This window comes from Lissotriton vulgaris, chromosome 5, assembly GCF_964263255.1.
Source record: "Lissotriton vulgaris chromosome 5, aLisVul1.2, whole genome shotgun sequence".
Lineage (NCBI taxonomy): Eukaryota > Metazoa > Chordata > Amphibia > Caudata > Salamandridae > Lissotriton > Lissotriton vulgaris.
The window spans coordinates 338,632,626-338,658,059 of NC_141693.1; the positions used below are offsets into that span (position 1 = coordinate 338,632,626).

General features: G+C 48.0%; 1 protein-coding gene across 1 annotated transcript in view; it reads left to right on the plus strand.

The window, feature by feature from the left end:
* LOC147710842 (E3 ubiquitin-protein ligase UBR4-like) overlaps positions 1–25,434 on the plus strand; it is a 288,585-nt gene that overhangs the window by 261,901 nt on the left and 1,250 nt on the right. The gene's annotated exons all lie outside the window — the stretch shown is intronic.

A 25,434-nucleotide genomic window follows, 5' to 3' on the forward strand; every position in this document is an offset into this window, starting at 1 on the left:
TTGTTTAAGTATATAACCTGCCTTGCCATAAAAAAAGTAATTGTAGGAGAGTAGGATCTGCTTACTATGGTTACCCCCACTTTTTGCTGGTGTTTCACTGTTTTTCGACTTTAGTCTGGCTGGGGCCCTGCTATTCAGGGCCCTGCTATCCAGGACCCCAGCCTAGCTGCTTCCTCTCTAAATTGATTGCATGTACTTTAGGTACACTCCAGATTGGTTACTGGCTTACCTTTGTGAGTCCCTAGTATATGGTACCTTAGGTACTTTTGGCATTGCCACTGCAGCCTGGGTAAGGTGGTGCATGCACCCCTTACTAAGATATGTTACCTATATCTACCTTTAATCACTGACCCATATAAAACTATAAGTCACTCCTGTGGCAGGCCTTAGCAATCCTGAAGGCAGAGCGCTTGGTTTTGTGTGAGCGGGTGCCCATGCATGAGCAGGACACCTCTGCAGCTTTTGGAATCTATTCTCTGAGGCTGTTCAGTGATGTTGCCAGACCATATACTATTCAGTGCATTATAACCTTGCGGTAAATACTAACGTTGGCATGGCTGCATGGAAACATGTCGTGTTTGGTGTCAAACACTTTGGAATCCTACCCCCCCTGCCAGTCCAGGCGGCGGGGGTAGAATTCCACCCTTCTAGAAGGAGAGACGTGTACACACTGACCTAACCGGTAATAGTTTTAAAGAGCCCGGACATCACAAAATGGATGCTGCAGCCACAGACACAAGTCTGGCCTCCTGGTTCTGGACGAAACTCTGGCAGGGGAGGCCTGGACAACAGGTTTCCTGTCACAGGGAGGTGTAACCACCTCCCAGACAGGCTTTAGTGTATTGGGTCTGGGTGGGTGCATTCAGAGAAAGCTTTTCAGACAGTGCTGGGGGCACACTTGCTGTCCCTGTGCATATCCCAGTTCAAACCGGTTGCAGGGTCGCTCAGCCCCTGCTCTCGTGCGAAACTGGACAAAGGGAATGGATGTAACCACCCCTCTTCCCAGACCCTCCCATAGGTGTGTCCCCAGAGTATGTCCAACCCCCTTTCTTATGTAAGTATGGGACCCCAGTCCTTAGGACTTCAGATAACACCTGGACGAAACTCTGCAACATATATCCTGGAACTTTGACATGCTACACGACTAGAAGACGGAAGAATCTCCCTTGGGGTCAAGGAGTGACTTCCCTGTTCAAACAGGCACCAAAGAGGCATCTTGCCGGTTGCATTTCCAAGACTCCATCTAGATCCAGACGGATTTGCGACTCAGGACACGGACTTCCAGACTTCTCAGAGGCCGACATGAGATCACAGCAAAGCTGAGACCGCATCCCTCACAAGTGACGTGGGACCGGAACTCCTGGACACCGTGCACATTTGCAAGTGCATCAACTTCCCCAGCTTTCCCGAAGTTGTGTGTTGTGCTACTTGTATTCCAAGCCTCGAGCACCATCTGCACCGAAGATTGTGGGCCTATACTCCACGAGTGTTCCGTGGCCCGCTTCTAGCATTTCCGCTCGAGACTCCTTCGTGATCCCTGGTCCCCACGAAGGTAACTCTTCAGTTTCTTGGGCTTTCCTGGTTGCTCCAGACGTGCCCTGACTCCCCACCAAGTGGCGAGTCCCTTAGACCTTGCTGGTCTGCGCCAAAGCCAATCATTGCTTTCTGCGTGGGTTGCTGTTGCCAAAGCTTGTTGGGTCCAATTCGGAAACCGACACCGCAGCACTTGACATCCTACGTGGGACAGCTCGAATCCAGCTCCTGGTCGACGCCTCCTGGTCCTCGTGGCTGAAGATTCAAGCTTCACCTTCTTCACCTGAAATCACCCGACATCGGTGGGAATCTGCTGATTGCCTTCCTGGCCATTGGCTAGTGGCCCAGACTCTGTCCCCTCTGCTTTCAGGTACTTCACATCTCCGATCCACCCTTGGATCCACCCGGACACTTTCTACTTGGTCGCCAGCAGCACTTTGCAGCAGATCGCCATTGAAAACGACAACACAATCCGACACAAAAAGACACGTATGCACCCGGCTTCCCTGGGTGAGGTAACTAGAGTACTCCGGTGGGTATGGACTCTCGAACTGCCTAGTTCTAAAGGGGTTTGCTCCAAGTCTTCTAAGTGTCCTTAATCTTTAAAATTCAAACTGCGACTTTCCCCATAGAAGTTAATGGTGATTCGGCTGTGTTTAGACACTGCATGCGTCCCCAGTGGGTCCCCTGTGTCACTACCTTGGGTGATTCTGGTGGCCTAAGCGGTTCTAAAGGCTCTAGGCCTTGTATCTGACAGTCGTTGTTCTTATACCACTTTCTTAATATATGGTTTGACACGCCCCTAGGGCTCAACGTATATTGTGCTAATTTACTGTGTGCTAAATAAGTTTACTGAATGTACTTTTGCCTCTAGCCTCCTAAAGAGACTAGAGGGATGTGTTTAGAATAAATACATATATTTTATATATATATACCTGGTGTGGTTCTCCTTTCATTTGGTCATTCATGAGATTATAGACTGGTAAAACAAGCTGCTTTACATTCCTTCAAGACTTGGCCTGAATTCTGCTCTTCACATCAACCACTAGGATAGCTTTCTATATAGTTTGTCTTTAAACCTACCATCGATAAGGGTCGATTGGACTGGTGCAAGGTGCCCACTAGAATAGTGGACAGCATATGCCAGTCCAACTTCTCACATTGGTGTGCAGCGTGTGGTATTCTTGTTTTACCAGATAATCTCAAGTGATTGATCATTAAATACATGATGTTCTACTGAACTTAGAGTTGGGTGTTAAGGGCTTAACCACACTCTTTCTACAACTCAAGAGAGTTTAGTAGGTAAACAACTAGAATGGGTAGTGCATACACCACACCTCAATAGTTATGTCTTCAGGTCCAGGAACCAGTGTGTCCCTGCCAGATGTCAGTATGTTAGACATCCAAGTAAGACACATTCCCTTTTTTAGAATTAAGGGCTCTGTGTACTATGAGGAAACTGAAGACAGGCAAGAATGCCACCAACCAACACCTCAGAGAAGTGTTATTGCAGGATGACCTTAGGAAGTCTGCAGAGCCTGAAAGGGTAGGCATTGGGGTGGAAGCAACAGAGGGGGAAGAGGCCAGTGGTGCAAACCAACAGGACTCAGACTCTGATGTTGACCAGACAGGTGACAATGCTTTACATTCCTTCAAGACTTTGCCTGAAGGCTTCTCTCCACAGCTACCACTAGGATTTAGGTTGTCTTTAAACCTACCATCAAGAAGAGTCATTTGGACTGGTGCAAGGTGACCACTAGAATAGTGGACCGCATATGCCAGGCCAACTTCTGACAGTAATATTCTAATGTTTTCAAAAATAAAGGCTTAACATAGATTGGGGTAAGTGTCACTTGCATATAACGTATGCTCTGCATACCACTTTGCTGAATGATATATGTATGCCTTACGGTAGACCAGGTCAGCCACTATATTTTGTTGGTTTATTTTCCAGGTTGCCTTTGGCATAAGAGCAGCTCTTATTGAGTGTCCTTGCTTTCATTTGTAGCAGTATCTGGCAAGTGTATAATCCTGAAAGTAACTGTAGCAACAACCCTGATCAGAGCACAATTCCACATGCTGAAAGCAGCTGAAAAAGTTGTTGGATATACAGTACTGATTATAATAGATGTACAATTCTACATGAGCATGTGTTTTCAACATGGGATCTTACATAGTTTCAGATTCTATGACTAGAATTACCCTCTCACAGAGAAAGTATCTTGGAAGTGCAAGCTTATTTAGCCTGTCAACACCATGTAGCCAAGCCATATTTTTGTCGTCATTAACTTTTAAAGGTCACATCGCTGACTGTTTAATTTTTAAGTTGGTCTTAGAGACAGCTTTAGGTGTATTGCCTGCCTCATTTAGTGTATCAAAAATTGAAGGACTTTGGGTCAGCCTTCACGTAAGAAGCTGTCTCTCTTTATAGAGTGCCAAAATGAGGTGCACTGCGCAGAGATCAATCCTAAGGTGCTTTCTTTGTGGTAGTGTGGACAAGCAGCCTTAGGCTTATCAGAAGATAGTGTTAGGCATTTGTTGAATGCACATAGAGATTCGATCCTGCAATACCCTCTTGAGCTTCAGGAAGATGCTCAATACTTGGCTATTCACACAGGCACTCGTGTAGTTCCTGCCTGGTTCTGGCATTCGTTAGTCAGCGCCATGAAACCTCCCCGGTGAACGTGCGCTCTATAAGAAATTATTAACATAACATAGGTAATTAGTGCGACACACATTCAATAAGGAAATGGAACACTAATTTAGAAAAATAACATAGATTTTTATATTAATTTAGACACCAGGATCAATGAGATTAGGCAAGTACTTTTTGAGCTGGCGATTTTCAGAAAACACAGAAAATACAGCTGGCCGATGTGAGGCCTGAACCTTGAACGTGGTAATGTTATCCTATGGGAGAAACATATACTGGACAGGGTAACCTGCAGTCAAGTTACAGAGATGTTCTTCTGGACTTAAGATAAGTAGACACCAAGGTCCTTATATTCACCAGCGTTTTTTGTTTACCTTCCTTGGTGTGTCTGGATCCAGAGGTGCTGGTCGCAAGAGTATCCTTGAACGCTACCCCTGATGTCTATGGAGAAAACCTGTAAAAGAAAAAATGCTGCACGTAAGGACTTGGGGACAGGTTTGTCAGAACTCAAAGGGGAGCTTGGTTCTTGAAGATCCCTTGGGCACGGATGCAGTGTCGCTAGACTTGAACTCAGTGGAGCTCGGGTGTAGAGGTTTTTTGTACGGCGGGTCGCTTGCTTTGGAGGCTCTCACTTGTTAGGCCGACCTGGAGATGGGGGACAGAGCAGGACAGCAGGGCCACTCTCTATGCTGGTGATGCTGATGTCCCTCATAGGTAGGTAGGTCGGTCTTGGCAGTGTTGGTGTTCGGGCTGGACACTGAACAAGCCTTGGCTGTTGCAAGCTGTCCGATACCCTGGTATTTGTGCAGGGTGGCTCCTGGGGGTCCTGGAATCCCCAAGCCTGGTGTGAATACGGATCTGACCTCATGGAGCACGGTGACCTCCTCTTGGGCGGCGGCTGCTGCTGCGTCAGTGGAACAGGTGGTTGGCAGATCGGTGAACCCGAGACTTTTGGAGGATGCATAGCTGTGTGTCGGGTCTTTGCAGTTGACCTGAGAAGGCAGACAGGGTTTGCCGCATACTCCACAGTTCTTGCGTTCTTTAGCTCTGTCCTTTTTTGGTCCGATAAATCGTAGTTCCTGGTGTCAGGGGCCACCTAAATACTGAATTCACTGGCATTAAGTGAAGTGAAGGGTAGTAGCCAATGGGCCAAGTACCCTTGGGGTCACTGACCCGCTATGTGATCACTTCTTGTGGGGGAGTGGGTGTAACCCTGCTCCAAAGTTCTTAATTCCACCAAAAACAAGATGGTGGAACCCTTCGTTCGTGGAGCACATCTGGTACCTCATCTTAAGAGTGTGACTAGCCTGGTAATGCCCAGACCACGAAGAGGGTCAGTAAAGGATACCCATCAGTCACCACACGGAACCGCCCTTCATCATTTGGGATTCCTTATTGACCAAAGAATGGAACACCTGCCTTTGATGGATGAGGACAAGATGGAACAGCCTTCATCTACTCAGCCAGGTGTCTGTATGGTCTTACTATTCTGTTTCAGAGTTCAAGGATGAAACAGAGTGACTGATGTTGCAGTGCAAAACAATAAGTGTGAACATAATGTGTATTAAAATTGGGGGAGGGAGTACTGTAAAAGTTTATTCTGGTGCTACTCACTCCTCCAATATTAAAAAGTAAACAACAGTTTATGAGGATAGCTGCCTAAGTGTGATGAGAGGTCAACCTGTTTCAGCAAATCTCGTGGACAACTGAGTCCAGGATAAATATAGTGTACGTGTTTGGTGTTTCTATCACTTTAGGCATCTTGTTTAGACCCTTGGACACTTTTGTGTTGGTAAGTCATGCAAGGGAACGCCCAATTGTAGTGTGTAGAAAGGATAGTCCAGAGGAGAGAAGGAAGTGTGAAAATACCCATCAGCCCACCCATTGGCGGAGCCTCGTCATCTGGGTTAGAAATTAGAGACTGGTATCCGCTAGACACCTCATCTGATCTCTATCGAGGGGTGCTAGTATCGGATCCTCCAGTAAGGAGGACAGCCAGTAGGTAGAATTAGTAGGCTGAAGGGAAAGGTTGCAGTGCTCAAAAAGTGTGAAAAGGAAATGTGGTGATATTAAAAATACCTGCTATGATAACAAAGAACTGCTTTATTGGGTGTGACCATCATAACGGCATGATTAAAAACAGAGTGAAGATAGTATAGAAAGAATTACTATCCGTCATAGATGTTTATTGGTCAACATGTTTCAGCCTAGACAGGCTTTCATCAGGACCTATGATGTACACTACTGCAACAGTGATTCAAAACACAATAAGTGCTGGTGATGTAGACCTACCGGTAAACTTTTACTCTATGGTAGTCTCATATCGTTATAACACAAACTCTCCTAAGGAAAAAAGAAAAAGAGAAATACCCACAGAACAAAGCAGATGTCAGCATATTCGAAAACATCGAATGTGTGTAAGTAAGTGTGCCACAATTCTGTAAGATTAACTCACCCATACAGGTTATGGAGAAGACCTCACCTCGCCTGGCGCTCGCTCAGGGCAAAGAGGCCACGCTCTAATCATGGGTAGAAAAACATGAAAAAATAACATGTATGAACCTCGCCATAGAGTGCGTTGTGTGGTACTAATGGTGTAACTCAATGTAGGCAATGACTGCTGGCAGGATTGCAGCGAAGGCACAGTGATGGAGACAGATGTAAGGCGCCTCTGGTTGATGTGAAAAATTCTCATGCTGCTCTCTTCACGAGTGTGTGTGTGTATATGGCGTAAGTAGTGTGAAAGAGAGGGACACAAATACTTTCACATCATTGGTGATTGGTTACACTAATGGTGTAACATTGAGTTACACCATTAGTACCACACAACGCACTCTATGGCGAGGTTCATACATCATCTGTGGAAGGCGAGCTTCAAAGGAGCTGCCGCCTTTGTAACATGACCCCCCGCCTCTCCTGCTATCGGGAGCAAGCCCCTTTCCTTTCTCCCCTCCTTTACAGCTGGAAGACAGTGGGAATAATTAGCCAGCCCAGAAGGTGTGCCCACCTCTGCCAACCCCAACCCTCAGGTGGGGGAGGCGAGGTGATGCCCTCTCTTCAGTGCCTGCCATCTTGCAAATGGCAGGCACTAGCCAATCAGGATTAGGGATTTTGTCCACTCCCCCATATGGGGCGAGCACACCAAAGGTGTAGTCACTCTAAGGTCAGTAGCCCATTGGCTACTGACCTTGGGACCCCTAAAACTCCCTCTAATTACAGTATTTAGGGGGCAGCCCTGAACTAAGTAACCAGATTCCTGCAACCTACGAAGAAGGATGAAGGAAGACAACCCAGCAGAGGAGACTGCAGAAAGGAGCGAACTTGGCCACTTCCCTACCCGCCCGTCTGCAGTATCCAGAGATCCTGCGCCAAAAGTCACCTTGTCCTGCAGCCAGCAACCTCCAAACCCATGGGAGGATTGACTGCCTGCAACAAAGACCAGATCTCCTGTGAACAGCAGCTCTGTTCAAAGGAAACTCCCAAGACAGACTCTGAGCCTGCTGAGGACAAAGAAACCTGATGCTTGGACCCACCACTCCACCCGTCACCTATGGCCTGAATCTGGGGGGGGCCACTGGTCCCAGTGAGGTCCCCATGTGCACCAGAGTCAGAGTTCACCGTGGGTTGACCCCTACAAGACTACCTGACGTCACCTGCAACCTTTGTATGGAGACCCCCCCCCCCCACCACCACCAAAAAAACCCTCGAGTGGCCCGGTAAGGTGAAGTCCAACCTCAAAAGACACCCCTGCATCCAGCCGCCTGAGCCCTGGCGAAGAGAACCTGAGGTTGTAAGAAACTGGCTCTATATATACTGCACCAAAGTGAGGTACAGTGTGTATAGAGTCCCCAAAGGTAGGCAGAGGTTAAAGTTGGATAGAAACTTACTCTCGAATAGTGGTAGCTTGGTCGAGCAGTAAGGCAGTATCAAAGGACAGTGTTAAGCATTTGATGTACCCACTCGGTCAGCAAATGAATTCACACACTCAAGACCTGAACTCTAGGCCAATTGTTTTTGTATAAAAATATACTGTTTATGTTCGAGGCATGTGGGCTGCAGAATTCATATCTTAGCATAGATCGCCGCCTAGTGTTTGGTCTGGATGTTTGCACTTTGTTGTCCTGGAAGAGTCTTCGAAGTATCACGAGATAGGTGACTCCTCCCCGGTCTACAGTGCGCATCGGCATCTTCTCCATCTTCAGATTGTTGTTTTCCCCCATTGGGTTCGGATGCTATTCCTCAACTCCAACTTCGGGTCTGAAACTTTTCAACTTTATAAGGCCAAAAGGCCTTCTACCTCGACGGCATTGTTCTCGTTCGGTAAGCCTTTACTCAATAACACTTTCCATCTCGATCCGGTCGTCTATGCGGGCCGTTGGGCCTTTTCGACGCCACGTGGGGCTGCTGCCGATGGAAATGACCCCATTTAAAAGGTGCCCACAATGTCATTCCAAGTTCCCACATACTGATAAACATACAGTATGTAACAAGTGCCTCTCTCACTTGCACAACGAGGAACTGTCCAGCTTGTGCTCAGTTCCGGTCGAAGAAGACTACCTGGAACCGAAGGGCCGCTAGACAAGAGATGCAGCGACAGGCACCGGAACCAGAGAACATTTTCGAAGACGAACATGACCTCCCAGAATCGGCGGACTACGACCTAGAAATTGTCACAGTAGAACACCAGTCAGACTCCGATGACCAGATCACACCGGGGCAAACCGTGATTACCAAGCCCCCTACCCCGCTTTCATCTCAAGACAAGGCTTCGGTCGAAGCATCGCCTAAAGGCCTTAGCCGAGATCGACAAACTCCTTCGGAGACCCCGCCATCCGGCTCGGCTCCGAAGACCAAACCCAAGCCTTCTGATACCCCGGGAACGAGCTACACTCTTCCCAAGAAGGCCGCCGAACCGAAAAAGGTTGTCGAACCAAAGAAAATCATCGATACAAAAAAGGGCGTCGAAACAAAAAGGGTAGTCGATCCCAAAAGAATAGTCGACCCGAAAAAAGGCCGTCGAGCAGAAAGAGTGTCGACCTCCAAAAAACAGGTCACACTAAAATTCCTGGTGACCCGAAGAAGGCAGCTGAGTCGACGAAAAAAAACTGTTGATCCGAAGGTTATCGAACCGAAAACACCAGTCGATCCGAAAAAGGTTATCGAGCCGAAAAACACGGTCGATCTGAAAAAGGTCGTCGAACCAAAGAAGGTCGCCGAAACAAAAAAGGCAGTAAAGCCAACAAAACACGTCAAACAAAAGGGAGTCGCCGACCCGAAAAAGGTCACCGACCCGAAAACAGCAGTCGAGCCGAAAGAAGCTCCACAGCCGAAGGCCCTCAAGCCAAAGACTCATAAGCAAGTGACTAAGCCAAAATCATCAGCGCTAAAACGACGGACAGTTGAGGAAGAACTTTCCCACCGATCCAGTGGACGAAGAACAACCTAAACTGTATATAGACCCTAAAACAGCACGGGTAACAGATTATCACAGGAAGAAGAGACCTTTGGACACTGACACTTCTTCCCCTGTTCCTTCAAAGAAGAAAGACTTTGCAACATCTCCCTCAAGGCCTTTCACTCCTCCTCCTTTCTTTCCTGACATGCCTTATGTACCTTACTCGCCTTCAAATTATGATGAGACAGAAAACGTAGGGGACAATCCTCAAGATAACTTTGTAGACCCTGAGGATCAGGATTTACAAGATAACACATAGGATGACCAAAATGATCCTTATGATACATACGACCCACAACCCATCCCTGACACCTCTAGATATCCTACAAAGCCGTCGCCTATTGACAACACCATTGTCTTTAACCAACTAGGGGATAGGGCAGCTAAATATTATAATGTAGACATGCACACTGACCCAATAGAAGAGGATTTCCTATTTGACACTTTTCCAACTCCAGAAAAAAAGCGTACGTACACTTCCTATGTTAAAAGGGGTACTAAAACACGCTCCAGACATATTTAAAGTTCCAGCCAGAGCGCATGTCCTCAATCCCAGAATTGAGAAAAAGTATAAAGCAGCCCCTACAGACCCTTCTTATATTAAGTCACAGTTGCTTTTAGAATCATTAGTGGTAGCAAACGCTCGAAAGCGAGCTAATTCACAAACAGGAGATGCTCCCCCTCCTGACAAAGACTCAAAGATACTAAAAGCCTCAGGCAAAAGAGTGGCATCCCAAGCAGCAAATACTTGGAGAATTGCAAACACACAGGCTCAATTAGCACGATAAGATAGTGCACATTATGACCAGCTGGAAGGTTTACTACAACTCCTCCCAGAACCATTTAAATCTAAAGCTAACGACCCAATACAGGAAGGCAAATTTATAACAAATGCTTCCATTAAATGTGCACTTGACTCAGCTGACACAGCAGCTAGGTCCATCAACACTAGCGTATTACTACGCCGGCATGCGTGGCTACGCATTTCCGGATTTAAGAATGAAGTGCAGTCAACCATCCTCAACCAGCCAGTTAACCAAGACTTTCTGTTTGGCCCTGCAGTAGATACCATCTTGTAGAAGATGAAAAAAGATACTGATACTGCTAAGTCAATGGGCCACTTGAGTTTCAACAATCTAGAAGTTCCTTTTGCCGCTCCTCCTTTCGAGGCTCAGGTAGAGGCAACACATCTCAAGCTTCCTCTACATTCAAAAGTAATACACAGAGCACCTTTAATAAAGGCTCCAACAGAGGAGGGTATAGAGGCAATAATCACAAAGGCAGAGGACGTGGCGAAAACAACACCAGAGCCTCCACCGCCACCAAACCGTGACTTGCTCACACTCCCTCCAGACGACTCAACACCGGTCGGCGGCAGACTAACACAATTCCTACCAGTCTGGAACGCAATTACCACAGACAGGTGGGTGAGACAAATTATCCAGTATGGTTGTTGCCTGGAACTCACTTCTACTCCACCCAACATACCACCCAAACACCGTCCTATGTCCAAAGAACACATCACGCTGTTACAACAAGAGGTAACATTCATTCTAGAAAAGGGAGCCATAGAGCCAGTCCCTTTTCAACCCCAAGGGACAGGAGTATACTCCCTATACTTTCTTATTCCCAAAAAGGACTGGTCCCTCAGACCAATATTGGACCTCAGACCTCTGAACCAATGCATACTCTCAGAGCATTTCCATATGATCGCTCTTCAACAAGTACTCCCGTTACTCCAACAAGGCGACTTTCTCGCTACATTAGACCTCAAGGATGCATATTTTCACATACCTGTACATCCAGCTCACAGGAAATGCCTCAGGTTCACGATAGGTCAACACTATCAATTCAAAGTTCTCTCCTTCGGGGTAACTACAGCACCAAGGGTTTTTACAAAATGCCTAGCAGTAGTAGCAGCACATCTAAGAAGGCAACACATCCATGTGTTCCCATACCTGGACGATTGGCTCAAAAAGCCAACTCATACTCACAGTGTGCAAACCACACATCTCAGACAATCCAGCTGCTGCACAGTCTGGGTTTTTCCATAAATTACCCAAAATCACATCTGCAGCCCTCCCACATACAACAATATCTGGGAGCAACAATAGATACCTCAGTGGCAAAAGCATATCCAAATCCAGCCAGGATAGCCAACATGCAGTCTCTAATTCAAAGATTTCACCCACAACACTCCTTGCCAGCTCGAGTGTGCATGCAGTTTATAGGCATGATGGCCTCCTGCATATTAATTGTCCCTCATACCCGACTTCAAATGCGTCCATTGCAAGAATGCCTAGCACGGCAGTGGAACCAAGCTCAAGGACAACTAAAAGACCTAGTGTTGGTAGACAGTCGCATTTACAACTCTATGCAGTGGTGGAACCCACAAAACCTTTCCAAGGGGTGACTGTTTCAAGAGCCGGTTCAACAGGTAGTGTAACAGTGGACGCATCACTGACAGGTTGGGGAGCCCACCTACTTCAATACACAGTCCAAGGGCTCTGGACAGTCAAGCAGAAGACACTGCATATAAACCACTTAGAGTGGCTAGCAGTATTTCTAGCAATGAAAGCCTTCCAGAAATACTTGTACAACAAGGCTGTATTAATCCGGACGGACAACATGACAGCCATGTACTACATACAGAAACAGGAAGGGACACACTCTCCGCAGCTGTCTCACCTAGCACAGAGCATATGGAGGTGGGAAATTTAAAAAAACATCTTTCTCCTGGCAGAAAACCTCCCAGGAATAGACAATCAAATCGCAGATCTACTAAGCAGACACAGCCAACAGATACACGAATGGGAAATTCACCCTCAAGTCCTACAACCATTCTTCAAAAAGTGGGGGCACCCAGAGATAGATCTGTTTGCCACAAAAGAAAACTCAAAATGCCAGTCCTTTGCCGCCAGGTTCCCACACCCGTTGTCACAGGGCAATGCGATATGGATGAACTGGTCAGGCAGATTTGCGTATACTTTTCCGCCAACCCCACTGATTCCATTAGTGGCACGCAAACTAAAGCAACAGTCCCTCACAATGATCCTGGTTGCTCCAACATGGGCAAGACAGCCATGGTACACAACACTCCTAGAACTCTCAGTAGTTCCACACCAAAGACTGCGCCTATCGCCACAGCTGCTAACGCAGAACCATGGAGAAATCGGGCAGCCAGATCCCAATCAGATGAACCTAGCGATCTGGCTCCTGAAGTCTTAGAATTCGGATATCTTAACTTGCCTCCAGACTGTATGAACATTATCAAGGAAGCAAGACGCCCAACTACTAGAGCGTGCTACGCAGCTAAATGGAAAAGATTTGTAATTTACTGTAGTAACCAAATCAATCCATTAGATGCCTCCATCCAAAACATAATCTGTTAATTGCTACATCTGCAAAGATGCAATCTAGCATACTCTTCCATAAGGCTACATCTTGCTGCTATAGCAGCATATCTCCAAAACAGACAACACCTGTCCCTGTTCAGAATACCTCCTATCAAAGCTTTTATGGAGGGACCTAAAAGAATTATCCCTCCAAGACATCCACCTTCGCCAGTCTGGAACTTATACGTAGTACTTACCAGACTTATGGGGCCACCTTTTGAACCACTCGATTCGTGTGAATTACAATTCCTAACCTGGAAAGTGGCATTTTTAGTTGCCATTACCTCCCTCGGGCGAGTGAGTGAGCTACAAGCACTAACAATTCAAGAACCTTTCATGCAAATACATCATAATAAGGTAGTGCTCCGTACTAACCCTAAGTTCATGACAAAAGTTATATCAACGTTCCATATCAATCAGTCAATAGATTTACCAGTTTTCTTCCAAAACCCGCAGTCAGTGGCTGAAAGAGCCCTACACACACTAGATGTAAAAAGAGCTCTGTTATATTACATTGACAAAACTAAAGCTTTCAGAAAGACGAAACAACTATTTGTTGCTTTTGCTCCACAACATAAGGGTAACCCTATTTCAAGAACAGGAATAGCCAGATGGATAGTTAAGTGCATTCAGATATGCTATCAAAAAGCCAAGTGCACTCTAACAGTTCCCCCAAAAGCCCCCTCAACGCGCAAAATGGGGGCATCCATGGCTTTCCTAGGAAATATTTCACTAGAAGACATATGTAGAGCAGCTACATGGTCTACCATAAACACTTTCACTAAACACTACTGTGTAGACGTGCAAGCAAAGCAGCAAGCTGCTGTAGGCCAGGCTGTCCTCAAAACTCTCAAACTGCTGCAGCTGGTACAGGGGACTTCCGCTAGAGGAGATACTGCTATACAGTCTATGCTAAGATATGAATTCAGCAGCCTACATGCCTCGAACGAAAAATGTTACTTACCAGTATGCATCTGTTCTTGGCATGTAGGGCTGCTGACATTCATATCGCCCACCCTCCTCCCCGGTGCCTGTCACAGCTGCAGTAATTCTTTCTACATACATTTACATGGTCATCTCTTACTTTTCCATAATCCATCTTTGCCACAATGGCGAAAAACAATCTAAAGATGGAGAAGATGCCCATGCGCACTGTAGTCCAGGGGAGGTGTCACCTATCTCGTGATACTTCGAAGACTCTTCCAGGACAACAAAGTGCAAACATCCGGACCCAATACTAGGCGGAGATCTATGCTAAGATGTGAATGTCAGCAGCCCTACATGCCAAGAACAGATGCATACTTGTAAGTAGCATTTTTCTTTTAGAACGAAGCAAGCCTGGTACAGGTAAGTATTAATTTTCAGTAATAAGTTACTGGATATAGAACAGTTTGAAAATGGAACAGAAATTGTACTTTGTTTGATTTACAGGAGTGCAGTAGTAGGCAACACTTAGCCTATTCATTCCAATGTACTGTATTGGCTTTTTCAATAAATTGCAGGTAAGTTACTTTTACATTACTTTTTCTAACTCCGTGCTGGATGCCTACATTCATTTCCTGTAAATAGGTGAGTAAGTGCGTCTTTGTTATTCTGCGGTTTAAAAAAACATTTTAATTTTTTTTTAACTGATTTCAGTGATCTACAAATAACATTAAACAACAAATTTCCAAGTTAGTCATATCGTCACATTTTCTACTAGAATCATCATCAGATATATATCAATTAATCCCATCTCTGTCTGCATTTCTGTGCAGTTCTAATTCCACTATTGGGGACACACAAATGTCTGCACGATACACATTCCGTTTGGACCATTTCATATCCCATTTTTGGGGGCAACTCCTTGCTACAAAAACCTCAGTCTCCGCCATCCTGCACCTATCTAATTCTTTTGTTCAAACGGTAGTGGAGGGTGGATTGTCCCCTCCCCATTCTCTCGCCAGTTCGCGCTTAACCAGTGTGTAGCCTAGTGTCGGTAGTTTTTCAATGTCAGTGAGGTCATCGCGGCCCAGATGTTCAGTAACCCCAGCTGTGGTGTCAGGACCACCTCCTTTCCCAATGCTGTCTGCATGTGATATGTGGCTTCTTCCCAGAAGTGACATATGACTGGGCAACTCCAGATCGTATGATAGAAGGTGGCCTGTTGTTGACAGCCCCTCAAGCAAAGGTAGTCATGTCTAGTTCCTAATTTTGCCAAAATGTTCCCAATCATGTATGATCGGTGGAGAATCCTAAGCCGTATCAGCCTGAATCGAAGTGTGATGGCTGCTTCCCTAGGGGACATAAGAGCCAGTTGCCAGTCCTCGTCATCAATCGGACCCAAGTCTCCCTGCCACTGCTCCCTAAGTTTACTAAAAGTATCTGGAAGGTTATTGCTGAGTTTTTTGTATGTCAAAGATATGGCTTTAGAGTGTTGTGGCCCATCCAGCAAGCAATCTTCCAGTTGCGACGATTCCGGTATGTCCACAAAGTTTAAAAAGGCCGCTAGTAGTGCAAGTACCTGAATGCCAAGTACCTGAATGCCTCCCCTTGAGTCAGTTGATATTGGCTCTGGAGTTACCCAAAAGTAAGTGTTCGAGGCATGTGGGCTGCTGAATTCATATCTGTGCATAGATCGCCGCCTAGTGTTGGGTCCGGATGATTGCACATTGTTGTCCTGGAAGAGTCTTCGAAGTATCACGAGATAGGTGGTTCCTCCCCTGGACTGCAGTGCGCATGGGCATCGACTCCATCCTCAGATTGTTTTTTTCCGCCATCGGGTTCGGATGTCTTTGGGTTCCCTCTAGTCGGAATCGATAAAAAACTTTCTTAAGACCAAAAGGTCTTTAGTTTTGTTCGTCGGTATAGTCTTGCGTTTGGTCTTAGTTCTTCCAGCTCGATTCCGAGCCGGATTCAATACACCCGCGTGCTTTCGGCGCGGAAGGCCCAGTCGACGCATCAGACCCTATCGACTGTTCATCATGGACCGAAGTCCATTCAAGAGTTGTCCCGTCTGCAACTCGAAGTATCCCCACATCGACGTCCACCCGGTGTGCAATAAGTGTCTGTCGCCGGGCCATGATGAAGCCAAGTGCATGGCTTGTTCCCGCTTCAGGTCCAAGAAGACGCTTAAGCTTCGACCGCTGCGCGCTAGGAGGCCCAGCAAGCTGCGCCTGCGGACATTTTCGATGCTGGGGATGTCGAGGAAGAATTTACCAGGGACGTCAGTGAGTCGAACCCTGCGTCGGACGTCGACTACGACTCGGACGCCGAAATGTTTGAAGCTGAAGAAGTTGTCGACGAGGTAGGAGACGACGACGGGGCCCTCGGGGCCATGGAGGATAGCTCGGAAGAGGAGCTACCTCAAACTGACACTGGGGCCGTACCAATTCATAAGGCTCAGGTCGAGGGATCGGCACTAGGCCTTACCCAAGATCTTACGATGGGTTCTACGGCCCCGCCTTCTGGCTCGGCCACAGACATTGCTATTGAGCGGCACCCTGGAAAATCGAAACCAAAAGTGAAACCTACGGTCTCGACACAAGAAACAGCGCAGGTGCACACCTCGAAACCGAAAGTGCGCATCGCTTTAGTCGGATCCAAGGCCTCAGAGCCCTCGGCGCCGAAGAAGCAGAAGGGTGTTGTCGAGCCGAAAGCTCAAGTCAAGGGCGTCGAGACTAAGTCTGCCGCGCCGAAGACTAAAGTCAAGGTGGTCGAGCCGAGTACGTCGGCGCCGAAGGCGGTAGACACCAGCAAAGGACTCGGTGACCCGAAGAAAGGTCTCGGTGCCCCGAAGAAAGGCCTCGGTGACCCGAAGATTCTCGAGACTCCGCGTCAACAGGACAGGGCCAAGAGCTGCGCACCCCGAGAGTCCACTCCTGGTGAGGCCTTGAAGGATCCCGTCAACTCGGCGCGCCCGTCCGCCGCTTTCACCAAGAAGGTGACGGACTCCCTACAGCGCATCAGGGAGAAGACCTCGACAGTCGGACCAAAAGATCCTCCACCTCCGAAGCCAGTCGAGAGACCTCTCAAGGCGTCGACGCCCATTCACTTTACGTTGCCGCCGAAGGTGGCGCCGAAGGCTTTCACTCCTAAAGCGGTCGCCAGCGTCCCCGAGAAGGTTTCCTTGGTGCCGAAGTAGTCGACTGGGGTCCCCACCCTGAAGCCTCGACATCCTTCAGTAGACGAGCAACAAGAACACTTTATTGATGCCGAAACGGGCAGGCTTTCCCTCCACAAGCAGAAAATTGCCCCGGAACAACCAATGGAGTCCTACAAGATCCCTCTGAAGAAAAAGGACTCTGCTTCCACTCCTGTCCTAGTGCAACCACTTTCTCCACAGACTCATGATGTCTCGCCCACTTACTCTGATGTGGACGCTGGGGAGGGCGATGATGAGGATGAGTACAGCTATCCCGTCTATACAGACCCTGATGATACCAATGAACCCTGGGCTGCTGGTGCTGACCCAGGTGATCCTCATTCAGGACAAGACACTCAACTCTATTCTGTGAAGACGTCTCCCACAGAAGATTCTGCAGCATTCAATGCCCTCATTGAACGGGCAGCTAAAAATCACATCGTCCAGCTCCATGCTGACCCTATTGACGTCTATTTCCTTTTTGATACCTTCCAGGGCGAGGGTGATAAACCCTAGGATTGAGCAGAAGTATAAGCCAGCGCCTACTGATCCTACCTACATCAAAGGACAGTTGCCTCTGGACCCTCTTGTCGTCTCGAATGCCCGGAAGAGGGCTAATTCTCAGACTACGGGTGATGCTCCTCCCCCAGACAAGGAATCTAAGGTCTTTGAGGCATCAGGGAAAAGGGTGGCAGCACAAGCGGCCAACATCTGGCGCATTTCCAATACGCAAGCGCTTCTAGCGAGGTATGACAGGGCACATTATGACACACTGGAGACCCTGTTGCAGCACCTGCCTGATGAATACAAGGAGGCAGCTGAGATGCTTATTCAGGAGGGGAAGCTGATCTCTAATGCTTCAATTAAGTGCGCTCTGGACGCGGCTGACACCGCAGCCAGGCTGTCAACACTAGTGTCATGCTGAGACGACATGCCTGGCTGAGAATCTCTGGATTTAAGCCAGAGATACAAACCACCATCCTTAATCAAACAGTGAATCCGGATCACCTGTTTGGCCCAGAGGTTGACACCACCTTAGAAAAGATTAAAAAGGACACTGAAACTGCTAAATCCATGGGTGCCTTACAGTCCCAGCAGTTTCGGGGTGGGTCTTTTTGTCGCTCAAGCACTAGAGGCGTTTCCCGAGGCCAGCTCTCCCAAACCACGCAGTACTACAAAGGCAAAACGCAGTCCACATACACCAACAAAAGTCGAGGTGGATATCGTGGTAACAGCGCCAAGGGCAGGGGTCATGGAAACAACAGCTCCAGATCCTCTGCCACCAACAAACAGTGACGCCTTGTCACTGCCCCCCGACCATGCAACACCGGTCGGGGGGAGACTTCAGCAGTTCCTGCCGGTCTGGAGAACCATCACCACAAACAGGTGGGTCAGAAAACTTATACAATACGGTTATTGTCTGGAGTTAACATCCACTCCACCCAACATACCCCCAAGACACCGTCCTATGTCTGCCGAGCATTTGCACTTATTGCAGCAGGAGGTCCTCGTCATGCTGCAAAAAGGAGCAATAGAGCTCGTGCCTGTGCAGGAAAGAGGCACAGGGGTCTACTCCCTGTACTTCTTAATACCACAAAAGGACGGATCCCTCAGGCCCATCCTGGACCTCAGGCCCCTCAACCAGTACATCCTGTCGGAGCACTTCCATATGCTGACCCTGCAGCAAGTGCTCCTGTTGCTCAGTCAGGGGGATTTTCTCGCAACTTTAGACCTAAAGGATGTGTATTTTCACATTCCACTGCACCCGTCACACAGAAAATACCTCCGGTTCACCATCCAAAACCAACACTACCAGTTCAAGGTGTTGCCTTTCGGAGTTACCACGGCACCCAGGGTGTTCACAAAGTGCATGGCGATAGTGGCGGCGCACCTAAGGAGACGGAACATTCACGCCTATCCTTATCTGGACGACTGGCTCATCCAGGCAAAGTCAGCCCAGCAGTGTGCCGCTCACGTGTCCCACACCATTCACCTCCTTCACGACCTGGGATTCTCACTGAATTACCCAAAATCCCACCTCCAGCCGCCCACATAACGGCAGTATCTGGGTGCGACGATAAACACTCTGGCAGCCACAGCACAGCCAAATTCAGTGAGGGTCAGCAGCATTCAATCGCTGATACGATTCAAACCCCAACACTCTCTTCCAGCGAGAGTGTTCATGCGGTTGATAGGCATGATGGCCTTCCTGCATCTCCATAGTCCCGCACGCAAGGCTACATATGCGTCCGCTTCAGGAGTGCCTAGCACGTCAGTGGACTCAGGCTCATGGGCAGTTGAAAGACCTAATGTTGGTGAGTGGTCGGGCATACAACTCTCTGCATTGGTGGAATCCACAAAACCTTTGCAAGGGACGACCGTTCCAAGAGCCTGTGCCACAGATCATCCTGACAACGGACGCTTCTCTCCAGGGATGGGGAGCTCATGTACTCCATTACACTGTGCAGGGACTATGGACGCAACAGCAACGGAAGATGCATATCAATGGTCTGGAACTGATGGCAATCTTCATGGCACTAAAAGCTTTCAAAGTACATCTGTGCAACAAGGTCGTGTTGATCCGGACGGACAACATGACAGCCATGTACTACATTCAGAAACAGGGAGGTACCCACTCTCTGCAGCTGTCTCATCTGGCTCAGAGCATGTGGAAGTGGGCCATTCAGAGGAACGTCTTCCTCATGGCAGAACACCTCCCGGGCAAGGACAATCAGATGGCGGACCTGCTCAGCAGGTACAGCCACCAAATGCACGAGTGGGAGTTGCATCCATCAGTACTCCACCCGTACTTCCAAAAGTGGGGTCATCTAGAGATAGACCTGTTCGCCACAAGGGAGAACGCAAAATGCCAAAGCTTCGCCGCCAGGTTTCCACACCCACAGTTGCAGGGCAATGCGATATGGATGAACTGGTCAGGCAGATTTACGTACGCTTTTACCCCAGCACCTCTGATACCGCTGGTGGCACGCAAACTCAGGCAGCACTCAATGACTCTCATCGTGGTTGCTCCAACGTGGGCTAGCCAACCATGGTACACCACGTTTCTGGAACTGTCCGTGGTACCGCATCAAAGGCTACGCCTCACACATGTTCGGAACATTTGAATATTCGGCAGACTTGCAAACACCACTTCGAGATACGCGACGAGAGCCAGGTTATCAGGTCTAAAGCTGACAGATTGAACATTCAGCACAAATTTGCTCCTATTCCAAGTACATGCGGCGAGATTCCTTTATTACCAACACCATTGAGAATTGCCCCTGAGGAATGTACCGTCTGGGTACCGAAATGCATTGGGCGTGCTAAATGTTAATGTTGATTGAACCATAAAATGAAATGAGAGGATTATCAAAACGAATGTATACATATGATTTTCAAAAAGTGATAGTAATGAACTTATGATTTATGAGATGCAAAATGGATTATGTTGACATCAAGACAAATTAAAAGGCATGAAGAGTGATGGTATGATGAATTAATTTAATTTGAGAAATAGAACAGGTGTGGGATTACACCGAGAGAACAGTGCATGATTGGACTATCCTTCAGGCTAGTCTTGCCTACACTTTAACTAGGGAGTGACAACCCTTTACAATCAATGCACCATTTGACAAGTAGGTTTAAATATCAATAAATTAGGAGTGCTCCTCGCGCCTCCTCATTCATTAGTTTCTGGGCATACCACAATAGCGTCGCCTTAGAGAGGATATCCGCCCAACCCAGGCGAGAGTTTACTTTGTGCCATATTTCCAGTGTGTGTGAAGTGGGCCCAACATATGTCTTTTTTTTTCTTCCTGTCTCGGGAGTACAGGGCCCCCAAATAGCCCGAGCGGTCTCTTTGGTACCTGTGTAGAGCGTATGCCGTGTCAGTTGGGGAGCGATACACCCAATGATTAACAGCCACCAATTGTGCTGCCTAATAGTAGAGCTGTAGGTCTGGCAATTCTATGCCTCCATCATACCAGCCTTTTGTTAGTTTCTTCATTGCCACCCTAGGGGCCCTGCCATCCCACAGCAACGTTCGGATCCCACTCCACCACTTTAAAATAGGAATCTGGGACTCGATTCGGACAGTTGTGAAGAAGGTATAAAAAGCACGGGAGAGCCAATGTTTTAAAGAGGGCAGCGTGTCCTACTAGGGAAAGAGGCAAGGATCTCCAGTGTTTCACATCCGTTTGCAACCTAGCAAGCGGGGGAGCCATGTTGGAATTATAAACAAGCATTTACAATTCAATGGTCTCGGCATTATTAAAGGTAGAACTAATGGCATTGCTCATGACTTTTTTTTTTTAAATCATAAATAAATGGCATTGTCATTTACATTGCCAATAGCTTAATCGTTAAATAAATGGAATTGCCATTTACTATGCCAATAGCTTAATCGCTCGCAAATGCATGACCTATTGCATTTACACCCACACAGAGCCCCCCACATACACAGAGCCCCCCACATACACAGATCCCCCCACATACACAGAGCCCCCCACATACACAGAGCCCCCCCACATACACAGAGCCCCCCCCACATACACAGAGCCCCCCCACATACACAGAGCCCCCCCACATACACAGAGCCCCCCCCACACAGAGCCCCCCCCCACAGAGCCCCCCCACAGTGCCCCCCCACAGTGCCCCCACACAGAGCCCCCCCACACAGAGCCCCCCCACACAGAGCCCACCCCACACAGAGCCCACCCACACACAGAGCCCACCCACACACAGAGCCCACCCACACACAGAGCCCACCCACACACAGAGCCCACCCACACACAGAGCCCACCCACACACAGCCCACCCACACACACACAGCCCACCCACACACACACAGCCCACCCACACACACAGAGCCCACCCACACACAGAGCCCACCCACACACAGAGCCCACCCACACACAGAGCCCACACACTCCGAGCCCACACACTCCGAGCCCACACACTCACAGAGCCCACACACTCACAGAGCCCACACACTCACAGAGCCCACACACTCACAGAGCCCACACACTCACAGAGCCCACACACTCACAGAGCCCACACACACACAGAGCCCACACACACACAGAGCCCACACACACACAGAGCCCACACACACACAGAGCCCACACACACACAGAGCCCACACACACACAGAGCCCACACACACACAGAGCCCACACACACACAGAGCCCACACACACACAGAGCCCACACACACACAGAGCCCACACACACACAGAGCCCACACACACACAGAGCCCACACACACACAGAGCCCACACACACACAGAGCCCACACACTCACAGAGCCCACACACTCACATGAACATAGGCCCTGGGTACTGGTTGGGCGGGAACCCAGGGCACACTCAGTCAAAGTATATTAACAGTTTGGCAAAAAGTGGGTGCAACCATGCAAACCATGCAAAAATAGGGCACTTTCTTACAGTGGTGCAATCTGATTGGTTTAAACTGAAGTTTAGTGTCTTAAAAAAAAAACTCATACGCTACTTAGCTGAGGGGATTAGTGCCTTTTTAGTCTATGAAAGTTTTTTTCTTTTTCCAGTACTCCCCCACTTTTTGCCTGGTATATGATGGAACATTCACTGAAGTTGTACTAGGTTTCGTCTAACCAGGTCTCCTGTACAATTGTTCCCCAACTGTACAATTGTTCCCCAGTTGGCCAAACCTTTAGCACCCTCTAAGTCCCTACTCAATGTACCCTTGTGCCTGGTGTACTAGAGAGGGTCCCGAAGGACAGCAGCACAAATTGGTCCAAGCTAAGGTCAAGCTATCCTGGCTGAAGACGGCTGATAGCCCGAAACCGGTACTAGGATGCTTGATTCCGGTCCAGGGAAGACATGGCTTGGCAGTTCGGGCTGGGCTGTTCCCATGAGGCACAGGGTCAAGGCTGATTTGCATATGGCCATGTCTGAACTGGGGCGGTGTGGAGTGCAAAAAAACAATGGATTTAGGCCCAGATCTCTCTATTGGGGTGAATGTATGACATTGTTCTGCATTCTGTCCATCAACTGTTTTGCATTTGTTACCCCGAGTGGGATGGGTATGCTCAGACGTGAGTCCCATGCTCTCCACACCATTGGATTCTAGCAAGCCGGGCTGAAGACGGCTGGAATGCCAGACACCGCTCCTCGGAAGCTTGTTTCCGGTCCAGGGAAGGCATGGCTTGGCAGTTCGGGCTGGACTGTTCCCATGAGGCACAGGGTCAAGGCTGATTTGCACATGGCCATGTCTGAACTGGGTTGGTGTGGAGTGCAAAAAAACGATGGATTTAGGCCCAGATCTCTGTACTGGGGTGAATGTTTGACATTGTTCTGCATTCTGTCCATCAACTGTTGTTTTTCCAAGCTAAGGGACACCTCACCAAGCACATGCACGACTGCCATTACAGGCTGCATGTCATGGTGCAGACAAAAGTGAAAACACAACATGTCACACATCCCTGTATACCAGGTCTCTAACACAACATGTGATATTTGTAAGTCATCACTACAGCAGCCCTGACAGCCCTAAGACTGGGTGCTGAATATTACATGCGAGGGCATACCTGCATGAGCAGATATGCCACTGTGCTGGCTATTACAGTCAGTAAAAGTGTCCAGTGAAGCCATTTTAAAGCATGCACTGGACACTGGTGAAAACAATTTCCCCAACAACATGATGGCTTCACGAAAATAGCGATGTTTGGTTTCAAACATCTCATATTGTTAAACCCACACTGATGCCAGTGTTGGATTTGCCAATACATGCACCAAGAGGGCATCCCACAGGTGCCCCCTGAAAACCTACTAGTCTCTGGTGTTTTTGCTGACTGGTTTCTGCCAGCCTGCCTCCCGAGAAACTGTTCTGACCTCCTAGGGTTAGAGCCTTTGCTCACAGGGAACCCAGAATAAATGCCTATCTGGGAAGAGGGTAAAACACCCCCTCTCCCAGGATGACCTGATGATTAGCCTCCCGGGGCCAGCAAGCTTCAAAGAAAAGGAAGCCACCACAGCCCTGTCCAAAGCCCTCTTGGCTCCTGGACAGGCAGACAAATTACTGAATCAGATAGTCATACCACCTCCAGGTTAGTACCACACCCTAAGGTTTACAGAGAGGTGGACACGATTTTTCAGAAGTAGCCATTTTTGTGAAGGCATACTTAGGAATTCTGTCACAGGGTTATGCCCACTTCCCACAGGAAGTGGTCATATAGGAGGCGGAATGACCCCCAAGGGTCAGTAGCCCATTGCCTACTACCCTGTACTCCCCTAATGCCCCTAAATTCTGTATTTAGAGGTGCCCCTGGCACCAGAGAAGCGGATCCTGGCAACCTAAGGACGACACGAAGAACCACAAAAGCAATAGACTGAAGGAAGCACTTGACGTGGCCCCAGCCCTGCTGTCATGTCTGCTGTTTTGTGTTGAACCTTCGCCAAAGGTGACTCATCCTACAGCTGTGTGCCTCCAAAAAACCTGGGAGGATTACCCGCCTTCAGTAAAGATCAAGACCTCCAGAAGAACAGCGGAACTGTTTTCTGCATCCTGCAGAAACTCCAAAAGAAAAGACTTGAGGCCTCGAACGGCTGAAACCAGTCACCTAAACCATGCACAGCACCCTTCGCCTGCTGCCTGAGTAGAAGGTGGGTCACTTGTGTCAACAAGGTCCCTAAGTCCTCCAGAGCTTTTGTCCATCATGGTTCTAGCCCTCCTGGACTCCCAGATGTCGCCTGCACCCTCTGCATGCAGGTCTCCCCGACCGCAACTGCTCCCGGTAAGAAAACCCCACGTTTAAAGTCACCTGTCTGTCCCATTGAGAAAAGTACCCTAGATGTCCTTATGTGGCCAAGCATCGCAAGTGGGAAGTTTTTAAAGATGTGAAAGCATGAGTAGATATCAGACTTCTTGAAAGTAATATTACAGCTAAATGATAATGAAAGGTTTAGAGCACTAGTCAACAATATGGAAGAGCCTAATTACAAGTAAACTAGTGCATTTCCCAACACTGGATATGTATACTCCTCTGCAAAATGTTAATGGTTCTACAAAGTACTTTACTTTGTGTTTGATCATTATTGCATTTAAACAAATGAGCCAAGCCTGTTCTTATAGGTTCTTTTCAAATGATTGTTTACAGTTACTCAGCCATATATAACTTCTGTTTGTTCAACATAAATTTAATTTCATCTGTGTTCACTACGCTTTTCAAAAATTGACCCATGGAGCATGGACATACATTCCATGCAATGAGCAGATCTCCATGCAAGCAGATGGATTC